This window comes from Apodemus sylvaticus, chromosome 1 (assembly GCF_947179515.1).
Source record: "Apodemus sylvaticus chromosome 1, mApoSyl1.1, whole genome shotgun sequence".
NCBI lineage: Eukaryota > Metazoa > Chordata > Mammalia > Rodentia > Muridae > Apodemus > Apodemus sylvaticus.
In genome coordinates, this window is record NC_067472.1 from 68598015 (window position 1) to 68604803 (window position 6789).

At 47.7% G+C, this 6789-nt stretch overlaps 1 protein-coding gene across 1 annotated transcript in view; it reads right to left on the reverse strand.

Moving 5' to 3' along the window:
* Positions 1-3311, reverse strand: part of Mgmt (O-6-methylguanine-DNA methyltransferase) — a 239125-nt gene extending 235814 nt beyond the window's left edge. The window contains exon 1 of the mRNA XM_052196426.1: positions 3196-3311. The gene's annotated coding sequence lies outside the window, so the exon portion shown is untranslated. The remainder of the gene's footprint in view (positions 1-3195) is intronic.
* Positions 3312-6789: the final 3478 nt, after the last annotated feature.

Here is a 6789-nt window from a genome sequence, read left to right on the forward strand (position 1 = left end):
ACACAGCCCTCCTCAGTGAGCACTTTCTCACTACTAAGGCTTGAGTCAGAGAGCTTGACTGTTGCCACTGGCCAATGGCTGACCAAGGACACACACCACATGGGTGATACTTAAGCCACAATGCTGAGCCTCCACCTTTTACCTATGTCCAGCATAGGCCTCCACAGCAAACAGAACAAGAAAATCCATCCTGTCAACCATGGCAGAGTCAGCCACCGGCAAGGCTCTGACCTACTCCCTCCTAGACAAACCCTGTCGCTTTCACTGGTGTAGGCCAGTTTGTTTATCAGGTCTGTGGGCAGGCTGAGAGAGACCACTCTGCTCAGATGAATGCTGGTCTATAGGTGTCTGGTTTGAACCTTCAGGTTTTATTTAAACAAGAGCCTACAGTCAGACATCAAGGCCTTCAGTAAGAACGTTGGCAAGGCCAACCACACACCAAAACACAGCCAGGCACACTTGTGGTAGCAGCCAAGCCAGGGTCCTCCACAGTCTGAGATACTCATGTGACATATACCCAAAGGCCTGGAGGAAAGTGGATACACAGGAGGCACATAACACCAGGGTGGGGCACTGGCAGGGTCACAATGACATGTGATGAGACAGGACTGTCTCCAACTTTCCTGAAACACTCAACTTTTTGTACTTTCCCGTAGTACAAAGCATCATGGTCTCAGTAGATACCATGCCTGGACCTTTTTCAGGGCTTATGGTCTGTGATCCTTGCAGCTAAGAGAAGCCACAGATACAAGTAGTTCCAACCAACCTGTGCCCCACAGACCACGTGTGGCCGAGGACAGCCACAAATGTGGTCCAATAAAAAATTACACTTATTAAAATATTATGAGATTTGTGTGTGTGTGTGTGTGTGTGTGTGTGTTTTGTACCTCAACTGCATGATTTTCAAGTGTGAAATTTACAGCTAACAATATGATGCATGTCAAAATGTTGGATGCCATGCAAGTCTGGAGCATAGTTCACTGTGCTATGGAGTGGGGCTATTCAGGGAGTCAGATACGTGCAATGCCTTTTTATTTTATTTTATTTTTTTGACTTACAGTGTTTTTAGCTTACTCATGAATAGGAGGCAATCATATCCCAAGTACAGGAGCATGTGAGTGGCCCTGTGATAAGGATAAACAGGAATCCAAACAACAGTTACAGTTTTGTCACTTCCTATCAAAACCAACATCTAAGAAAGACTCAGCCAAGGAGAGGTCTTGAGGGCCTGACCGTTGGGTCCTAAACGGTCCAACGTTTGTACTCCTTAAAATAAGAACAGTCACGACAACTTAAATGGGTTGTTTGGTTGCTTGACTAGTTGTGTTTTGGAGACAGAGTTTCATCCTGGCTCAAAGGAGCCTCCATTGACTATGTAGTTCTTCCTGGCAATCCTCCTGACTCAGCTTCTCAAGTACTGGGATTATAAGCATGAGCCACCACACTTAGTTTGCATCCAATAAAGGATACAGCATTTTGGTCTCCTGGGAAAGAAGGAGAGGGAAGTATTTCCGGTGTCCTCCCTGCCCCTGTGTCCCTGCATCAGGGAAAAGGAGGCCCTGTCCAGCTCAGGTCATCTAGGAACAGGGAACTGAACTGAGAAAATGTCTCCATCAGACTGGCCTGGGAGCATACCTCTGCTGTATTTTCTCCACTAATGACTGCTGTGGAAAGACCCAGCTCACTGAGGGTGCCAAAGGCACATAGTCCTGGGGTGACTAAAGAAATCAGGCTGAGTAAATCACGAGGAACAAGCCAATAAACAACATTCCTCCATAGTCTTTGCTTCAGTCCCTGCCCTTCTTGACTTCCGGCCTGCCAGCCCTTCTTGGGGAAGTATTATCAGGTCATGTAGTAAGTCAAATAAACACCCTCCTCCCCAAGATTCTTCAGTCATGGTGTTTTATCGAAGCCATAGAAAACTAAGCCAACAACACTCCTGTGCAGGCAGGCCCAGTGAGGGGAGGAAGGAGAGACAGGCCCAGATGGGGCCCACTGATCTAGAACAGGACCCAAAGGTTGGTGCCTATTGCTCTCCATAGAAAGAAGGTTGCTGTCCAAGACACAGCCACCTTACCACACCTGAGACTCTGCTTCTTAAACCTTGGTAACAGCAGAAACCTCTTCAAAGACATACCACGTATTAGTCAAACCCTTATTATGACAGATTTCTCCCTCTAATTGAAAATAATAAATACTCCCATAGATCCTGTGGCCTGGTTCTCTAGACCTTAAGCAATCAGGCACTATTTCACTGCCAAACTATGTCAAGACCCAAGGAGTGGCCAGGACAGGATGAAGCCTCAGGCAGGGCATAAGTGCAGGACCATTCTGTCCTGCCACTCTCAGGATCTAGGCCCTGGCAGATGCACAGATAATACACTTAAGCTTACAGGATACTGACCACAAGCCAGGCTTCTCCCACACCCTACAACCAGGACCCTAAGACAGGTGTTGCAGACATCAAGAGACACATGAAGTTAAAATCATCTGGGATCACGTGTCAGGGAAGTGAAATGAAGAGTAGGTCTGTGTAACAGAGACTCTGCAGGTTGTATATTACCCTTTCCACAGGCTCCTTCCTGCATCTGCTGAGGGTCCAGCCAAGCGTGTGCATGCACACATACAATCAAACCTTGCTTCTCTGAACACACAATCAGTTTCTGGATGAGGCAGGCAGGAGTAAAACTTAACAGAACTTACTAGACCCACTGGGCGAGGAGTGCATGCACTGTCTACTCTCTGAGGTTTTAACCAGGTGTACCTAACACCAGCCATGATACTGCAGATCCTGGGCCTTGGTTATTTTCTCCTACTCTCAAGAAAGAAAGTGCTATGCGAAGCATGGGCCTACTACAAGCAGATCTGAGCAAGAGCTTCTGGAACCTTCCTGAAAGAAAGTTGGCGCGGACCCCCATGCCCTGGTCACCAGTGACGGGTAAGAGGATGGTCAGAGGACCTGCATGGATCCAGCAGAGGCTTGAAAAGTGTTGGGCATCTGGAGGTGTGGCAGGAGACATCCCCAGTTACCAGGCAGATTGGCCCACGAACCCCGAGGCCAGGGAAAGTAGAGCAGCCTGTACAGAAAGGGCTGAGGTTCTAGAGAAAGAAAGGAGCCCTTAGGACAACTCAGAGCCAAGGCGACATGTCCCCCTGGACTTCGACTCTCTCCAGGGACGGGGCCCCAAAACTCACCAAGCTGCAAACTATGCAGACATTCAGCAACGTGGGACGATACACAGAGCCCGTAAGCCTGAGCACTTGACTCTGGCACTCAGAAGCGTGGGCCGCATGCTCGTGCACGGGGATGGGGGCGGGGCCTAGCGTGAGGCGGGGCCTGGTGAGCGGGGGGGGCGGGGTCAGGTTGCAGATGGTTGCTGAGGGGTGGGGGGTGTGGTCGGAGAGTGTAAAGCCAGCCTGGTAGGTGGAGGCGTGGCTGGGAGCTGCCGGAAGAAGGGCAAGGAGTGTAGGGCGAGCCGAGCACGCTCAGTTGGTGACGCCGTACTGCCGCTCTGTGCTTCCTCTCTGGGTGCTTCCTCTCTGCTCCTAGAGCAGGCCTCTTCCAGAACTGAAACTGGTTCTTTGCCCATTCTAGACTTCAGGCTGCATCAACCCTCTGGAGCCGGGTTGCACCTTCTCAGCTCTGCTTCACCACCCCAAGTCCCAGTTTAGAGGCACAATCACTAGCTGTTTGCCAACTGCGCGTGCCCAAGGGGTGGTGGAACCGCTAAGACCACTAGGAATCGGAGTCACTGCCCAACTGGGCCAGAGCTGTCTTTCAGGTTCTTCTTGGCACTTGCAATCGGAATGGCTCAGTTGCGGCTCAGCTAGTGTGGGTATCCAGCTCTGATGTGAGATGGCAGAAGTTGAGTGTTATCTACCAGGAAAGCCTTGCTGGAATTCTTCCTCTGGACCTCAGAATGGCCTTATTTGGAAATACGCAGAGGTAACACTTGAAAATGAGGTCACTATTTAGAAGGGCTCTAACCTGATAGGACTACTGTCCCTTTGAACAGAAGCCAGATACACCTGTGCACCAGATGCTATGCAGGAGATGAGGACTACCAGCTTCCTGGGCTGTAAACAAATTTTCATTCTTTCAAGCCACCTACTTTGTGGTACCTACTTTGTGTTTGGAGCTCCATGGTATCTGACTTGATTGACATAAAATCCTTAGGGAATGTTATCATCCTAAAGCTTCAGAGAGACATCCGTGTTAATAACTATAGGGTCCCATCCCAGGTGCACATATACTAAGAACCATGCTGTGGTTTTTTTTGTTGAGACCCTCACCGTCCCAGTGTGCCACTCTCCTGCCTGGATTTGGTCCTTACTAGTACCCTGGTTCAGTGACCTGGAGGAACCAACGTTTTACCTACCACCTTTGGAGATGTTGCTCAGAGGTTTGTTGTAAGTGAGTCACAGAGGCCACCATTCTCCCTTTGAATCTGCCCCTCCTCACCTCCAGCATCACCTCCTCCAGACACACTAAGAGTAACTGCTGATAGACGATGAACCAGACTCCTAGTTACATGGGATCATTGAATAAAGTCTGAGTCCTTCTGTGTGGTCTACTCTCAACAACTTGCTTGGATTTGTGATTTCCTCAGAGACACACCTCTGGGCACGTCAGGGAGGGATTTCCAGAGGATAAACTGAAGCCCTGTCCCCCAATATGGGTGGTGCTGTCTCTAAGAACTGAGGTTCCAAACTGAATGAGAAGGGAGAAGATAAACAGAGCACCAACATTCAACTCTCTCTGTATCCTAAGCAGCTAATTCTGCTCTCATGCCTACCCCTCCATGATGCTCTGAAATGATGCTCTCTGAAATGAGAGCACCCCTCCCCACCCCTTCCTCGCTCAACTTGATTTCTTTCAGGTATTTGGTGATTGTAATGGAGCGAGTAACTAGTACACCTCCTTAGCACTGTGCTCAGACAGAGAGGGGGGATTTTTGCCCAGGAGCAAGAGACATGAAACAGTTTATCCTGGGTCCTACTCTTCCTTCTTGGTTATTTTGGGCCCTCCAGTTTATCATCTGTACAGTAATTTCATAAGAATCTATGCTGTGCACATGTAGACCATACTTGCATATTGCATGAGCTCATGGGATAGCAACAGACTATTGAGTAGGGATACTATTTGCCAGGCCCCATATAGTATGATGCTACTACCAAGGCCTCAATTAGAACTGGGATCCTAATGGAACTGAATATGAGAAACACCAAGATTAAATCAGGGTTCCTGTTGAGACCCGAACAAGTACACTCTAGAGCCAATACAATTAATACAAGAATTGTAACTTGTTAAAGTATATGGGTGGCAGAACTGGAGAAATGGCTCAGAGGTTAAGAACACTGGCTAAGGCAAACTTCCAGTAGAGGGGTTGGGACACCAACCCAGTCACAGAACTTTCAACCTACAATTTTTCCTGACTATAGTAAGGAGAGAGAGGGGAAGTAGGGGTAAGGGAGGAGAGGGAGGGAGAGAAAGAGAGAGAGAGAGAGAGAGAGAGAGGTAAAGGTAGTGCAGAAACTGTAGGAATGGCCAACCAATGATTGGTCCAGCTTGAGACCCATGCCATGAGAGGGAGCCTACCCTGAAACTGCCTGGAAGGCCAGGAATCAGAGACCCAGGAGAGAACCATACAAGACTGGAAATAGAAGGAGGAGAAGAAATAAAAGAGAAAGAAAGGAAGAAAAAGAAACAAACAAAGAAGAAAAGGAAGGAAGGAGAAGAGATCAGCGAAATGATCACTAATGATATCCTGCTATCCTTTTAGACAAGGATCTAGCATAACCATCATCAGAGAGGCTTCGTCCAGCTCCTGACGGAAACAGACGCAGAGAGACACAATCAAGCATCAGGCAGAGCTCAGGGAATCCTGCAGAAGAAGAGGAGGAGGGGTTGTGAGAACCAGAGGGGTCAAGGACACCAAAGAGAACCCACAGAACCAACTAACCTAGGCTCCTAGAGGCTCACAGACACTGAGCTGACAACCAGGAGCCTACGGGTCTGATTGAGGCCGTCTGCATGTGTTATGGTTGTGTACCTTGGTCTCCTTGTGGGGCTCAGTGGGAACAGGGTGGGGGCTGCCTTTGAGTATTTTGCCTGCTTTTGTGACCCTTTTCCTCCTACCCTTTGCTTCTTCCAGCCTTAATATGAGAGGCGGTTCCTAGTCTTACTGTAACTTGATACACCATGTTTGGTTAATACCCTTTAAACACCTACCCTTTTCTGAAGAGAAGTGGAGGAGGAGTGAATGGGGAGAGGGGATTGGGAGGGGAGGAGCAAGGGAAACTTCTTTCAGGATGTATTATATGAGAGTGAATAAAAAATAACTGGATAAAAGACAATATTAAGACAAAACTGTTCTCTACAACTGATGTACAAAGATGATCAAATTTTAAAAAAGTAATATTTTGATGTCTTTTTAGGATAAAAGGATCCTTTTAGGATAAAAGACAATATCCATGTGTCTTAAACTAAAGTCCTACAAGAAAACATTGTTTGAAATTTTTCATAAAAAGAGCAACACTAAACAGCAAAATCAGAAAGAAAAAAGGCCCACTGGCCACTCTGCCAAAGGACCTGAGTTCAATTCCCAGTACCCACATGACAGCTCACAACTGCTGTGACTCCAGTCCTAGGGGATCCAACGGTCTTTTCTGGCTTCCACAGGGACCAGGCACAGACATATATGTAGACAAAACGCTCGTACACAATAAATAAGTAAATAGATAAATAGATAAATAAATAAATCTGTATTACATTTTAATAGGAATTTC